Source organism: Seriola aureovittata, chromosome 9 (genome assembly GCF_021018895.1).
Source record: "Seriola aureovittata isolate HTS-2021-v1 ecotype China chromosome 9, ASM2101889v1, whole genome shotgun sequence".
NCBI lineage: Eukaryota > Metazoa > Chordata > Actinopteri > Carangiformes > Carangidae > Seriola > Seriola aureovittata.
In genome coordinates this window covers 15,865,934-15,883,190 of record NC_079372.1, presented here as the reverse complement: position 1 = coordinate 15,883,190, position 17,257 = coordinate 15,865,934, and the positions used below count along the sequence as shown (strand labels likewise).

Sequence of the window (17,257 nt, the reverse complement as noted above, 5' to 3'; positions counted from 1 at the left end):
TTTTTTAGCTCACCTATAGTAAACTCTGCTTTGTCAGGATCTTCACTTTCAGCTCATCTAAACATGAAATATTAAAACCTCTTTATGTTATCTGTTCATATTGTCCTTTTATCTCTATTTTACCCACATTACCTGCTGTATGTATAAAGTGGGAGTGGCCAGAACAAAGTCCCTCAAAGAAACATGAATCCTTCATTTGGTGGATAATGGTGGTGGATAGTGCTGTCTAACACAGTGGCCCAAATGCTCACAGTGGTGGTCAGATAAACTGAAAAAAACAAGTGTCCAGTGTAGTAAGTCTTACAAGAGTTGAAACTTTACAACAGCAGTCAGAAAAAATATCCGGGGCACTCTGATTGTAGATGTGAAACTAAAAATTCTTTATTAATATATGGATACTGGTTACACGGTTTTTTTTCTTGACATTCTCCACAATACCTTTTTGTCCCTGTGCAGAGGCCGTAGAATATGATTCACATCTTTTTCACATTCATCAGATCACTCAGTGCTCCCCTGTGCCAACCATGGAAGGACGGATCTGAAGATCATGCTAGGATCATGCTGGTTGGTGATTAAGGCAACTAGCAGAAGAAGTGACCAGCCAAAGAATAGTTTGGGGATATATGAGACCAAATGGCCAAAACTGATGCAACAGAGCCCAAATATACTGAACTGATTTTTAGTCCCCTGCGCAGGACAAGCTCCACAATGCCTACGTCAACAATGATCACAGGCATGTGATAACACAACATGTTTCTGGTATTTTGGTTCTTGTTTTCTTGTCATGAAATTGTCACATGTGGCAGTTTGCACAGTTGTGGCTTTACACTGACTGACTGGTGAAATTATTGTTTTAACTTGGGACCTAATAAACACACACACACACCAATCTCTAATCACTAATTTTTCTAACTACAACTCTATTGTATCCCCCCCCCCCTTATTGAGATAGCAGCAGGTTTGAATAGACCTCTTCAGAAACTCTCAGGATCTGCCAAACGGCCTTCTCACCTCCTCCAATAAGGTGTCAGAATGAACTTTGGCCAGACAAGAAACCACCTACGTCAAACCTGGAAAGGCTGACGTTTTGACATGATAATAAAATTAACAGCAGGACGTGGAACCACTTTACAACCTTTTACATATCCTGGCTGTCGATCCGGGGGGAAGGACTGAAATATATCTCACAAAGGAAAATCATCAAAATTAAACATATAATGATCTGCACTCTTTCTCTCTCTCTCTCTCTCTGTCTTACACACACAGATAAACACTTGCATATTCCCTCTCACAGCCTGCATGGCTCCTGAGAAGAGATTCGCCAGGCTCCTGTCGGATATTGCAGCTGCGTTCATGAAGTGACCTAACACTGATATTTCTCATTGCTTAAGCACGTCTGAATTAACATTAATTAGCTGTCCAACTATTCTGTGGTCCACTTAATATTACTCAGCAAATGTTTTTTAGGAAAATTCATCCATCTCCCATGTCTGTGTGATCTGAGACGACCAATTTAAGAAACTTAAACAAATGTAATGCCTTGTTTGCAGTGAGTGAGGTCAGCACAGAAATAACCACTTAGGGTCCAACTGAAAGGGGTTCACATCTGAGATGATTCTGCAAATGTCAAGACTTGTTGTGTAGTGCTTTGGATTCTGCTGTTTTTTAGATTCCTCTCGTGTTGCTCTGATCTCTAAGTCTGATAACCCACATACTTCATTTTACTGTCACCAAGTGATCAGCTCATTTTGTCATTCAAAGATCAACTTTATTAATCTGTTTGCTCTTTGTTCTGTGTTCATTATTAATGCCTCATTTATTCAGTTGCATATAGACATTTAGCTGTAAATAAAACCTCATTTATTACCAAGTCATGGTTGTGTGCATTTCTTAAAAGTCCCATATTTTACACTGGTGTTTTAAGAACCAAAAACCATCTCAGTGTAGTTTTACATCTCCTCGCTCAGAGCCTCTCTTCTGATTGGCTGACTGAGTGAATGGGAATACAGCAGATTTCAGGTTAACACTCAGAGAAACCAAATCCTGCAAGGTTGGATGGTGGGTCGAGGTGGGCGGGGCTTGGGGACTGCTTTGTTGTGACATCACAAAGTTCCAGAAGTCCTGACGGCTGGTTTCAAGGCTCAGTTTCTGAATACAGGCTGTGTGCATTTCTCTGTGGACTGAGGCTTTGATACTTTCACAGTATTAATATAGAAGCTAGACCTGATCTATAATTAAAAAAAAAGACATGGAAGTCTCACTTTATACAATATAGGACCTTTAATAGCAGAGACAGAGATCCCTCTATTGAGAGTTTACTACTTCTGATTATTAGACTGATTAATGTGGTTTGTCTATTTTCCTTCAATTGAAAGTGGTGCCGTGATCTTCAGTGAATGCAAATTTAAATTCAAGTGCAGTAGTCGCTGCACCCTGTTGAATAAGACATCGACTCTCCCTTGCCACATGCATCCTATGTAACTGTGTGCCTATGTGTATACGCTCGCTGTGTATGTGTGCTTGTTCACTCACGGTGTCACATTAATGTTAACAACACATTCATTCTGATTGTACACGGTAATGACTGATTAATTATTCCCAGCTCCAATTATCATTCCATTACTGCCACACACACCCACATGAACACACACATTCACACACACACACACACACACACACACACAAATGTAGAAAACACTTCCATGTGGTGAGGACTAAGTGCCAGCAGTGGTTCTGTGCCACTTTGTGAGGCTAATTGAGGTTAATGAATGTAACTGGTAAGTAAAAACACATTAACTAGAATAATTAAGAGTACCGATGGTGTGAGCATAAGTTTGTTGGAAACACTGCAGGAAATTACACAACCTATCAAACATGATTTCCTCCTGTTCTGTCAGAGGCTGAATTATGTGTCTTGATTGAGAATTTATATGGTGCCATAAAAATGAAGGAGCTCTCAGTTTATCTATTTGTTTTAGCACTTGACAGATAATGACGGTTAATCTTGGCAGTGAATGAGAATAAAGAGATGAGAGAAACACAAAACAGGAAAGGACAAGAGAGGAAAGTTAGATAAACAACAAAGGGACAGGTGAGACACAGGTAATCAGGGGAAATCCTGCACATCATCCTGCAGAAGGAATCCCACACTTACACACAGACACACACACACACAAGCTTGCCCACACTCATCACACACACTGCACGCTTAGCCTGGAGACAGACAGAGAAAGATAGATAGAAGAGGTTGACATCACATCCATTCAGATAAGAGAGCGCTGGGGGAGATAATAAGCTTGCTCGGTGAGATAGACTGGACTCCGCAGATCAACACGATCCACCTCTGAGGAGGGGAGGATGATGAGATGAAGAGGAGACGGGGATATGTTTACGAGCTGATGATTTACTGTTATCAATTAAGCTTCATTTGAATTATTCTTAAAGAATCTGATTTACAAATGGAAAGGAGTTTGAGGCAACTTTGTTGAATTTGTTTGAAGTAAAAGAAAATCTTCGACAAAAAAAGCAAAAAATAAAAAATAAAAAAGCACTTTTTTAAATATTTCCTGATGCTAAATGGCATAAGTCCTGTCCTGATCTTCTGATATACATATTTCTTTCCCAGGTCTTCCAGCATTAGTGAAGCTAAGTAACCCCTCCCTTCACTGGCAGCTTCTCCCTCAAGGCCAGTGGTGTAAAATTAAATTTAATCTGCTTTATTACAGGAGGTCTTTTACTGTATGCACTATGTTATATTACAAGAGTTTGTCATTTCAATAAAAGATCTCTGATATATGAAGTAAGTTTAGTTTTTGTCAGATGTAAACATGAAAAATATCATGATGAATTGAGGGGTAAAAGCTTGAGTCACAGGCTTTCAGAATGAAAAAAAAGAAACAGGGCGGCTGATTAAGGCATTAGTGTAATTTCATTTCACCACGGATGGCTTTCACCAGCTGATATATATATACACACAATCTACTGGCTGTCAGTCATTAGCAGCAGGACTAAGCCAAGATGTAGCAGTAAGTGGGCCAGACTCGGGCCTAGGACAAAGGCATAAGTTGGGCCAGAAGTTTCATTTTGCTAGTTGGGAACTAGAAGCTGGAAGTGTCCAGACAGTACATTTTACAGTGCAGTCGGTCGTAACATATGTAGAGAGCTAGGTCAACTAGCCCCCACCAATTATATTTACATTAGCTGTAAATATAGAGGCCTGCAGCTGAGGAAGCCCCAGCAAAGGATGTGAGCACCATTACATACATTATACATAACATCATGATCCATCCATTATGTTACTGTTTGTGCTCAGCTTTGCTCAATGGATTGGAGAATATCCAAGTAGTGTTGTTGAGTTTGGCTGCAACTACCAATTATTTTCATTGCTGATTAATCTATGAAATGTCAAAAAAAAAATTGTATTTTCAAATGGCTTGATTTGTTCGGTCCAAAACGCAAAGATATTTCATCACTATCATTTGACAAACAAAAAAAAGCAGTTGTTTTTTTCACTTAAAAATAACAAATAAATAATGGATCGTTAAAGTAGTTGCCAAATTTCTTTCAATCAATTTACTGATTAACTGCAAGAAGTTCTCCAACCTGAACAACCATACAGGTCGTTTTTCTTCCACCCTCTGATAGGACCCATAGGAGTGTCCCCTGAAACCCTGTGCTGGACGTTGGTTGTCATGGTTACTATAATAAACATGCGTACTATACCGAGAGCGGCATACCTACCTTCGTCACCATGGTTACTATAACAGTCTGGCTTGGTTAAGTTTAGGAAAAAAATCATGATTTGGGTTTAAATAAGTACATCCTCAACATTAGACGATCATTGTTGTCATGGTTACAATAACAACAACGTGGTTACCGTGTTAAACAGTCGTGGATAATAGAAACAACATCACCTGCCGCTTTCATATGGGAATCGAACACCACTCTCCTGTGTCATATTCCTGTGTTTTGTTGACGTGGACTTTGTCACTCTATTACTACGTCACTCTATTACTACTTCACCGCACTTTCCCCTTCCCTCCGGTCATAATCACTACGGCTACTACATCACGCCTGACAACAAAGTGTAACTATGGGTCATGACAACCTGCTGCACAGACGACCTATAGGCTCTCTGAGGACAGTCTCATTAATTGACTGATGGGTGCGAGTGTGAGGGAACACAACAGCAGTTCAGAGAACAAAAATCTAATTGTGACTTTTTGGCGACTTTATTTAAAAAAAAAAAAAAAAAAGAAAAAAGAAAAGGACCGAGGTAAGGAGGTGTGAAAGGGAGAAAAGTGAGGGATAACGTTTCTTTATCCTGGCCTTAGGACTTGATCTCGCTGGGATCCCTCTGTATCTGGGAGCTCATTGATCCCAGGTTCTCCTGGAAGCTTTTCCTCTGCTCTCGTCACACGGCTGGTCCGCCACCAGGACAACTGGTTTGTGTTTATTATCTGATCATTGATGAAATCTGGAGGGATTTTTCAATGTACAGCAGACAAAATGAGCTATACCTATACTACTTTACTGCCACACGTTGTTCTTTATAATTGAAATATAAAGAGGATATATATATGAGCTTCTTTATTACATGCCATGCATATGTATAAAACAGCACTGTGTGGGTCAGCAGACTGTACTGAAACCATCCAGTGACCAAAACGTTTGTCCTCTCTTGGCATGTTAGCACGTCTGTGTGTGTGTGTGAGTGAGTGTGTGAGAGTGTGTGTGTGTGTTGTGTGTGTGTGTCAGTGTGTGTGGGAGACCTTCCGGCTGCTCCTCCATTGACTTTCACTTTGGCTGATACAGGATGTCAGTTTATCAGTCGATTCAATATCTACCAGCCCTTTATTTATGACACGCTGGATGAAGTGTTGCTACTTGCTTTTTCTTCTTCTCTGAAGAGGTATGAAGAGAGACAAGTGTGTGCCTGTGTGTGTGTCTCTGTCTCTGTGTGTGTGTGTGTGTGTGTGTGTGTGTGTGTGTGTGTGTGTGTGTGTGTGTGTGTGGTTGGAGGGACGGATCAATATATTTTTACTGAAAGCCCTTGTGTAACAGGAACAGAGGCAGGAAGGAGGGAAGACAGAGAAGAGAAAGGAGGAGAAGGGTAAGGAAAGAAGTCAGAAAGGAAGGAGGAAGCAGAAAGAGCTGTTTTCCTTGTCTTGCCTGTCACTCGTCTCTCTGCTGCCTGTTCAGGAATACACAGTACTGATGTCTGTATGCACTGCAGTGGTTCAGCTCATGTACTGAAAGGCTTACACTGCAAAAAAGAAAAAAAAAAAAAAATCCCCACAACAAACATCAATATTTTGCTTTTTTATTTGTCTGGTAATGCATATGATTTCAAATCAATATCACGATTATAGTTTTATAGATTATAGTTTCTTTTATAGATCTCTGACAGGGTCCGTACTGCAAATATGCTGAACTGTTAAAGCTTGGATATTGCATATCTTTTTGATTTTAAAATAATTTAAGGAAACACACTGACAAACTATTTATGGCTACTTTTTAATATTTCAAACAGTTGAACCTAAAACGCACAGCTGCTTTATGGAAGCAATTTGGTCACTTTGCTGCTCATCGCCTCTACGCAGGCCACAGCCGGATTTGGAGGCTTTGTGTTTCAGGGTTTGTAGTCCGTACATCCGTCCCATTCTCGTGATATCTCAGTAACGCCTTGACCGAACTTACACTTACATTCATTAGGAGTCAAGGATGAACATATTGGATTTTGGTCAAAGGTCAAGGGTCACTGTGACCTCACAAAACACATGAACTCATAAATTCACAACTAACTAAAAGTGGCTATAAGGATGAAATTAAGTGGTGACATTTTATATCTAAAAGATCAAGGGTCAGCTTCACTGTGACATAATAATGCTCTGTAAAAACACTTTATTCACAGCTGTAACTCAGGAACAGGAGATTGTGACCATATTTCCTAGACCTACAGTACAAGGCGCCAATTCTTCATATTTGGCAATGTGATTGTATTTCAAGTGATTCAACAAATAGTTTTTTTTTCTGCAGCGTTAACATTTGATTTCTTTTTCTTCGACATCATCTTCACTGAGGCTAAAATCTGCCCACACAACGGACACGACGGAAACGGTGGACTCAACTTTCTTCTCGGGTAGAAGCTGTTCAGGTTGAGGCTCAGGGTTTTTGCTCATGTCATCCATATCGCCATGTTCACTTTAAGAGATAAACATTAATGTTGGAGGGGGTGGAGGCATGTGACTGAACACGGGGGAGATTTGCTTAAGGGGGCAGTTCATGAACACACACATTAAGTAAAGTATTAACCAACATGAGCAAGATTAAGTTGGTGAGAGGTTCTACATCGATAATTTCCCAGCCCTGATGTAAAGCGTAATTTCTGTGGTGGAAACTTCAAAATGATGATCATAAGCAATTAAAAAAAAGGAAGTCATCAAATATCAAACTTTTAAAACAATGATGAGTATTTTTTGGGGCTGTGGACAAGACCCTGGGGGTCTCCAGGAACCCAAACACAACTCATCAGAAAACTGTCATCATGTATCACAGCATAGAAAAATTTAAATATGTATAAATGTGAGGGTGTAAAGGTGAGAAAGATCTTAACATACAGAACAGAATAGGGTTAAAACAAAATGCTCGAAGGTAAATGTCAAGAAGATGACTTTCCAAAAAGAACTAAAGTCAATGATTTATAATTGAAACTGCATTAAAAAAGATTTCTTTGCACACGTATGAGTGTGAGTTCACACCAGGCTGCACAAGCTCAGTGTGTGTTGTATGCTGCAGGATGCTGCTGCACCTTGAGGTGTTGCTCGAGTGTAAAAACTATTAGATTCACTTCATTAAAATTCAGATGGAATTCAGATGTTGACATGTCTTGTCCTACAACATAATGCATGGTGTCTGTTGGCTCAAGCAAGGATTCCTCTGCTATTCTTTAGCAGTCAGTAATTTGGCACGGCGAGCGTTTTGCTCATACCAGAGAGTTATTCAGCTCCAAAGGTTCTGTGTTCCAAGACAATTGCGCCCACACACACACACACACACACACACACACACACACACACACACACACACACACACACACACAAACATACACACATGCATGTACACACTGAACACACATTTGGCCTGATGCTTCTTCCAGTATATCACACCAAACTACTTTACTGAATTCTCTTCTATTATTGAATGAAAACATATTACTGTCATTTTTCATTTACGGGGGAACACAATTCCACAGTAAAAAGTTCCTCTCCCATTAATTTCCCTTTCCAGAATCTGCTCCTCGTCCCCCCTGAGAAATGGGGAAATAAGGCCGATAAAACAATTTAGACAGATGCTCCATCAGAGCAAAGCCGAGGAAGTCCCGCTCCTTATTCAGATCAGCTTTTTACTTGCAACTGGAAGGTGGATGCAGGAAGCATGTGATGATAGGACATTGTCTACATGCTCCTGAGCTCTGTCCTCTAGGGGCGTCTTAATGAAGGGGGTGGGTGGGGGGCACTGAGATCATCCAACAAGGACTGAAGGTCAAGAGGTGACATACTACTTGCAGCAAGTGTACTGAAGTTAATAGCTTTTAATGTATACAAAATGTGAACATTTAATATTGGTAATTTGCATTAACTGTCCCGTTGAGCTACAGCAGCATCGACATCTGGTGCAAAGACTGTTTATGACTTTATATATATATATATATATATATATATATAAAATCATTCACAGAAAAAATGAAGTATTAATGAAGGATATATAACAACACACACACACGGGGAAAAAGAACAAAAACTTTATCCCGCATGTGCAGCATCACCGACATAAATCCACATCAGTAGCCCCGTTTCTCTCTGCAGCACATGTGAAAGATGCTCAGGGGACTGAATCTAACCCTGATCCACCTGAGGCTGCAGCCGGGGCAGGGAAAAGGAGGAAATACCAGTTCTGCCCTACAGTGAAGGACGGTAGAACGCCAAACAAAATCTGCTGAAAAATGTGAGAAATACATGTGCACAGTCCCCGCTTTCAGACATTCACACCGTCATACTGTGTAGGGGAGACCGGGGATGGTTGGAACACGGGTCACTTGTTAGTTAGTTAGTTAGTTATTATTATTCACCTGATCCATGTAGATATCTTTCATGCAAGTTGTCAGTGCTAATGTTTTAGCTGTTAGCTGTAGGGTAAGCTAGTTCATGGTTACGAGAGTCTGGGTTAGTTGTAACAACAATACACACACACACACACTATGCCAGCTCTACCAATAATAATAATAATACAAAAGAAAGAAAGAAAGAAAGAAAGAAATCTATTTAGTGTGTGTTGTAATAAAAAGGTGTAGTGGTGTGCACTTTGAAGTTAAGTAGGAAACCACTTGTTGACTGACTGGTTGTTTCTACATGCAAAGTTGGTTTCAGTTTTAAATTCACATAAGATACATCAGAGGACTGTGGTGAGTAAAGTGAATATGCAGAATATAGACACTAGGAAAGACATTAGTTGGCAGGCCAGTCATTGTCCAGAATGTTCCTCCACATGTAGATACATGAAGCCTCCAGTGCACAAACTGATAATGGACGTGGAGGTCAAGTGGGAGAAATCATGTGTCATAAATATGATTTACATATTTACAGAGAAGGAGGAGCTGTCATCTCAAAACATTTAAAAAAGTTAAATGATTTTTTATTTTTTTTGTCAATGAACAACCTCCACACACTTTACTGTTTTTGCCCAAGGATAGAGGTGAGGAGTGAGGGAAGAGAGGGTTATGATGCACAGGATGGAGTGACTACGGGAGTGACGGGTGATAAAGAAAAGATGAAAGAACGAAGAGAGAAAAAAAAAAAAGAGGCCAAGTCAGGAGACAGCAGTGGAAGATACAAGGAGTCAAAGAAGGAGAGAACGAGAGGAGTCAGAGGCTGAAAGTTGAGAAAAAGAGCCCTCCCTTTTTTTAAGGAGCCATGTCAGCCACTGCTGATGAATGTGGTCAAACATCAATACAGTGTGAATGATGAGGCCTGGCACCACGTTGTTACACACACACACACACACACACACACACACACACACACACACACACACACACACACACACACACACACGGCTACTGTAGATTCAGTTGTCTGCACTCACACAGCACTTTGCAAAAGTACCCCCTCCTTTTCTGATCCCTCTAACCTCCATTTCAATTTCTATATTAAAATGTCTCCCATTGTTTTATGTGACTTGGCACATTGCTCCTTGCTCTCCAATGTCAGCGGGCTGATAAATAAATCGATGTACAGTAAAGGGCAGCGTTATCATATGCCATGATGGGCCGGTGTACTCTGCAGCGGCCCAGTCACCTCTCACTCTGAGCCTCAGACAGTTTCCCGCCTCACTGAATCCTGTGTAAAGCCCGCCTCTTGCACAACAGTCATGTGACACGTCGTCTGAAATGACCTTTTGTCTTTTGAGAGAATATTTAGAAGATGTCGAAACACTGATATTCAGGGCAAAAGTTGCAGCTCTGCACGTTACAGGTGTTGAGTTGTTAATTCGTCATCAGACAAAATTTTATGCTACATTTTTATATTTGTCCATTAAATTACAAAATGTGCTGCAAGTTCTCAGTCTGCCACTAGTCACTATAGCCGTTCCATAAATGCACCCTTTAACTGCAATACAATGATTCTTTATGTAACCCTCTCTACCTGTCCTTTAAGTACAGCATAGATTATCTAAGTAGGACAGGGGTTCAACCTGTAATCTACATTCAATAAGGAGATTGGCTCCAAGTTACTTGTCTAAACTATAAAGTAGACATGAAACATCCACCCCAATGGACACACATGACAACTGACTGGCTCTGGTTAAGGTAAGTGTGTTATAATCAATTGGTCACTTTGAAGTCACTTTTCTTAGTTCTGCTAAAAATATATTGGAAGGAATTTAAATGTATTACCAGCAACCACATTACCCGGCAACAAGCATAAAAAATAATGACAGTCTTATTCTGCAATCCCACATTAATTGCTTCTCTTTTAACCTTGTAGACCGAAAACAGGCAAGAACAGGTAAGTTGTAACCAAAAAATAAACTCAGCGATTTCAGTAACCCTTCAAAGTTCAACGAATGAGGGAAAAAAATGAAATGAAAATGTCCTACCACCCTCGTCTACACTGAATGCTCCACAAGATGGTCCGCGGTGATGACTGATGGCTGAGTGGAGATGGAGACTTGCTGGGAGGACGGTGATACGGCAGTTGAGATGGATATGTGGATGGATGACAACCGACGAGATGGTGGACAGACAGAGGACAGACGATGGCTCTTCTTCCAACAGAAGATCTCTTCAAAACCAGCCTACACAATGTGCAGGAAAAATTATTCACAAGTCCTCATAAAAGATCTTAAATGTCTACTGAGATCTGCTTAAATAAAGTCACTGCTGTAAAATGTTTCTTTTTTCTTTTTTTAATTAACTAAAAACAAATGTAACATATTACAACCCACAGTATACTTCAAAGTACATTAACTCATCATAAACATATGAAACAAATTAAACATAGTGTTTCTCTAATAGAACTATTTACTGTATTTAAACAGCGACTGTCTAAACAGGAGTCATAAAACAAACAAAACTATCACACACTCATGACAAAGTTTTATCCCCCTCATAATTATCCCGACTGGTTTTGATAGAAGTACAAAGTTCTTATCAACTCTTTTTATCTCTATGCATCATTTCCTAATGCAGTTAGCATGCTAACGTAGCAGTCAATGAGTTACAAATGCTAACTCACCTGGATATCAAATGTTCGCAGTTCTAAGCACCCATAGGCGAGGTCACAGCTCCTTCATCAACTCTTGTAGTGCTCAGCATCAAGCATAACCTTACAAGTTATTGTCATCAATTTATAACTTTGGCTAAATCCAGCAGGTAGTTCTTTATCTCTATGAGCGATGAATCGCATCGGAGGAAGAACAAAAATAGGTGTTTTTAGAGTAAGAGTGCCACTCTGAGCACTTTTTGCGCACCGAGCAGAGCACTACAACCTATCAACCCCATTTAAAGGGACAGTAACATAATAGTAATCTGGGGCTGAACTACCCTGCTTACATTTAAATCAGTATTAACATGTTTCTTTGACTCCTCCCAAAACATTTTCAGGATAATAGTTTGTTTTTGACCTGATACATGATTTGTGTTTTTTCTTTATAATTGGCCGATTCCCTGAATTTTAAAGGCTTTAATTCAATAATATAATGGTTCTTGATGAGTAGTTTTATTTACAATTCTTACAGCTCTTTTTAAGTCTAAAAACTGGATTTGAAAGAAATCTATTTGTTGTATGTTTCTACACACAGTATGTAACATACGAAAGTGGAAGTGTATAATGAAGCTTGATTTCTAGTTATTAATTTTATGTAATACTGTAGTTTTGATATAATTTATATGTGGTTTCCAGGCACTCTTTTACTTAATTACTTATTATAAACCCCTCATACCATTTTTTTCATAATATTTTTTCACATTTTCATTGTGAATATTTTATTGTAAAATATTTTCTTACTATGTTTATTGTTATCCACCAAAACACCAAAGCAAATTCCTCATATGTGAAACCCTACTTGGTAATAAAACTGAAACTGAATAAACCTGATTCTGATTCTTTCTAATGTTTCTAATGTTTTAACATGTGGGCCATACTCAATAGAACCAAATACTTCTTCTACCAGTTCTAAAACCATATTCCTCTTATATTTTGTGGAGAAATACCCAGGCCAGTATCTTAGTTGTGTCCTTTGCTTTTCTGATGTGTCCCTGGTTCACAGGTTGAGGTGTGAGGCCTTGGCAGATCATTTCTGCCCTTTTCTTGTTCTTTTTTTTTCACTTGCTTTGAAACATGGAGAAGATGTAACGCCACCGAATTTCAATAATCCCACAGATTTAACGGGTTGTAAACACAACAAGGTTTAATCAAAACCGCTGTCGGTTTGTTTGTTTATTTGCAAGTTTATTTGTAACGTGTATGTTCTGCTTGATTTCTCCATTTCTGCAGCAGTGCCCTCCGCCTTGACAAGCACTGTTTCATCCCAGTGTAATTGCATACACACCCCGCCCGTCCTATAATTACTCACTTGCTCATCACACCCAGGACATGAAAAACAGAAAATGACCACATCCACCATTTCCACCAGTGTGTGTCATCTTCATCGTGTCCCCCTCCTTCCCTCCACCTCCTCAGCCTCTGAAATGCCTCCTCTCCCATTCGTTAGCATAGCGTCTCGTCTTCACTCAGCCTCGGCCTCCCATCTATCACGGCAGACCAAGGCAAATGGAGCTTTCAGCTGAGTGGTGATAAGGAATCGCAGCCACATTAAAACATCTGTCACACCTCCAGAGCCCCGCAGAGCGGCCGATACAGCGGCTTCAGGAGGACGAGGTGGAGGAGAGGAGGATGAAGGAGTGAGGAAAGGAAGAATGAGTAGGAAAAGAAAGACAGGAGGTGGGCTCCAGCCCCTGTGTGAAAGTATGTAAGCAAACAGATCAGTTTGGGAAAGCTCAAATTTCAGCTTCACCTCCCTTTTCCCCTGTTTCTTCATTTCTCCCTCTACTTCCATCTTCTTCTTCCCCATGGGTAGAAAACCACGCAAGACAAGGGGTTGTTTGAACCAAGTCTTAAAGGTTTCCATGTGTTTTTGATTATAGATCAGGTCTAGGTTCTATATTAATACTGTGAAAGTATCAAAGCCTCAGTCCACAGAGGAATGCACACAGCCTGACAATGACCCTTAAAACGAGCCGTCAGGACTTGTGTGACTTTGTGATGTCACAACAAAGCAGTCACTGCTCTCAGCCATGCCCCAGGTCCCACCCGCCTGGACCCACCATCCAACCTTACAGCATTTGGAGTGTTTACCTGAAATCTGCCAAAAGTCAACCAATCGGGAGAGGCTCAGACCCTCCTCTCTTCTGATTGGCTGACTGACCTGTTGTTTCTTAAGCTCCAGAGAGAAGCCTGAGAGAGGAGATGTAAAACTACATTGAGATCGTTTTTGGTGCTTAAAACCACAATTATATCCTCTTATGGATCAACACTTCAAAAAGTGTAAAATATGGAACCTTTAATGTTTTCTTAATTTTTACCGTTGGGTTATTTTGTTACAATATCATTATTTTTGAACCTATCAATGTCAAAAGTTTACTATAGACTGCATCGATGCCCTGAAATTTTTAATCAAATGATTTTTAGAGTGCACTTCCTTCCTTTCTTCCCCCCGCCCACCACCAGCACCACATTATAGGTTTACCCCCCCTCCAGTAAGACCACACTTTAAAGCAAAGACCACTTCAGCAGTTTATGTGAACTTCATGATGAGGCTTTATTGATCAGACATGTGCATTAGGAGTCAAAGGGACACACATACATGCCTGCACACACACACACACACACCCCAGTGCTTTTCTTACACAGCATGTTTTCTTATCCTCTATAGCTCTTCACCCATACTCCCATTTTTGCAAGAAATACACAAAATGCAATTCAAAAAAATCAGCAAAGAACAATAAAAAAAAAGTCCCTAAAGAACAATGCAATTATAGAAGTACACAGTAAAAATACAAATTCACCAAGATACAGTATCTGGAATTACTTACCTGGCTTGTTTTATTCAGCTTTAGCAAATGACTTCAACGTATTTTGTGTAATGTGTGTGTGATAGAGATAAATCCACACAGTAACTGATGCTCGCTGTGCGTTTACCCACGGATGAGTTTTCGTGTCTCAGTCCAATTTAAAGTTAACGTTGCCTCAGTTTGAGATTTTAAAGTTGTTTTCCAGTGAGTTAGTTCGAGTCTTTACGTCCATTTTGTTTGTCCCTCTGCACACGTGTGTGTGTGTGTGTTCGGAGTGATCAATGCACAGCTACAGCTGGTTGAAGGGGACCAAATCCATTGAACAGTTGATTTGGTTCCATTTTACCAGCTTTAGCAAAGCATTTTACAGATGAATTGGGTCCAAAAGGTGACAGAAAGGAGGAGGAGGAGGAGGAAGAGGAGGATGTGAAGAGACAAGTCTGGATGGAGACCTGAAAGAAACAGAGTGAGGAGGGAATGATAAGAAAAAGAGATGTTTTACACACATAGAGCATCAAATATCACTCATTTGTATATGCACACGCAAAACACACATGCACACACAGATACGCAGACACATAGTAAGCAGTCATTGATTATCGGAGGAGGCGTCGCCCTTGAAAGCGTGCATGTCACTGATGAGAAGAAGCAAATTTATACAGAAAAAGAAGAGAAGGAAGAAGAGGGGGAAAAAAGAGGAAGAAGGGCAGGATAGCGTGGGTGAGAGAGAAAGAGAGATGCAGGAAAGAGGAGAATAAGCTGTGTAGGTGATGAAAAAGGGATGAGAAGAGGAGCGAGCAGGGCCCTAAGAGATAAGAGAGCAGCGCATATAAACGATGGCTGCAGACAAACTTGAGAAAACAATGAATTCATCACCTAACTGCCAATACTGCTAATGAAGCCAGCGGATAGGACAGCAGGAAAATTAACTCTCATTGACCTCCAGCGCTGTGTGCAACATCTCTCTCTCTCTCACTCTCATACACGGACTAACGCTCATACACACTTCCTCTCCGTCGCACTCTCTGTGTGGTTCCCTCTCTCACTTTATGTTTCTGATTTGTTTTTTCTTTTTGGCCCGTGGTTGGGGCTGTGCTGCTGCGCTGCCTCGCTGAGCGTGGTGGCACAGAGATGATGCACTCAGCAGTCTTCCTGCTAGATGCACAGCTCTGCTTGTCCTTGGAGCAACTCACTCATTTCCTGGTTCAATTAGCCTGGCTAATCATTTAATCATTAGGAAATAAACTGTTTAAGCAGAGTCTTGGCCCTGGAATCCAAGCTATTGATATTTTCTCTCTGGATATGTTTTTCCACAACTGACTGATAATTCATTTTTTGCATGTGTAATCCAACATGGTGTTTATCGCTATAACTGACTGTAGTGTTATATTCAATATTTTTATATTAACAATGGATCAAACAACTGTGTAAGAGGAAAGGTTCGATTGCTGTGATGAACCTGAAGCGTGTGCGCAGATCAGTTCTACGGAGCATTTTAGTGTCTTCCAGCTCTTTGTTTTGGTTTCACGGCCTGCAGCTTCACTTGTAATCATTGTTTCCAGCAGAAAAAGCTCAGATGAACCCACTGTACACCACCTGCCAAACAGCAGACAAACAAAGCTAACAACGAGCGAGTGAGCATGTCGGAGCATTTAGAAGCTGAAGAGACAAATATTTCTGTCAGGACGGAGACAGATTGAGAGTGAATGGAAACACTACTCCATATGAATGGTAATGTTGCCCAATGTTGTCTTCATGCCCAAGTAAGCAACAGTTAGCTAGCATGCTAGCAACATTTGCCATTTCAACTACTTAAGATGATTATATATCAATACTTTGTTTACAAATTGCTTCTGCTGCTCCAAAGTGTTTAAATGTATATTTCTGTAATTGTTGTAAAAAGTCTTTTGTGTGTTTCCAAACCCTGATGCATATTGTTCCTCTGAGCCACAGAGCGCCATTGTTGCACTGTTACACCGGTTGACATGTTCCTTCATTACCATGAACACACACAGTGGTTTGACTCAAGCCCAAAACACACACCGTCCTGCTGCAAGAAACACTCACTAGAGCACCAAATGTGTATTCATCCGCAGCGGAAAATAGTCCCCGACAAATGAGTAACGTTTGATTAAAAACTACATTAGGAAATTACTGAGCCTTTAAAAAAAAAAAAAATGAAAGTACATACTTGAAAGTCGGTTTTAAAGATTTATATCCTCAGCAGGAGCAAATGGGCTTAACGGCTGAGTGAGTATTGAGAGACTAATGATCTTTTCACAGGATTTGTTAACACCAAAAAATATAGAATAATTCCAGTTTTTGTCTCACACAAAATATATTATTATTTAGTCCTATCATGAATGTGTAAACCCACTGCCTTCATGGATTTCACTTGACTTGCTCCTAAGTATTTCAACCAGTATTTAACAGTCACAACCTATAGCTGTACTAGGTTCAGTGTCTGTGTGCGTGTGTGTGTGTGTGTGTGTGTGTGAAAGAGAGAGAGATTACACTGTCAGTCCTGTATCAAAGCTGTCCACCCCTCTCCAGATAACAAATACATCAGCCTCACTGCACACAAATCACATTAAGAAAAAAAATAAATGCTTAAATACTGCCAGT

The 17,257-nt window shown here is 40.2% G+C and overlaps 1 long non-coding RNA gene across 1 annotated transcript in view; it reads right to left on the bottom strand.

Moving 5' to 3' along the window:
- The window catches only part of LOC130174331 (uncharacterized), a 39,027-nt gene extending 27,084 nt beyond the window's left edge, over positions 1 to 11,943 (bottom strand). The window contains exons 1-2 of the long non-coding RNA XR_008828579.1: positions 11,796 to 11,943; positions 11,158 to 11,355 (exon numbers count right to left, since the gene is read on the bottom strand). This is a non-coding gene — a long non-coding RNA (uncharacterized LOC130174331). The remainder of the gene's footprint in view (positions 1 to 11,157; positions 11,356 to 11,795) is intronic.
- Between the last annotated feature and the right edge of the window lie 5,314 nt (positions 11,944 to 17,257).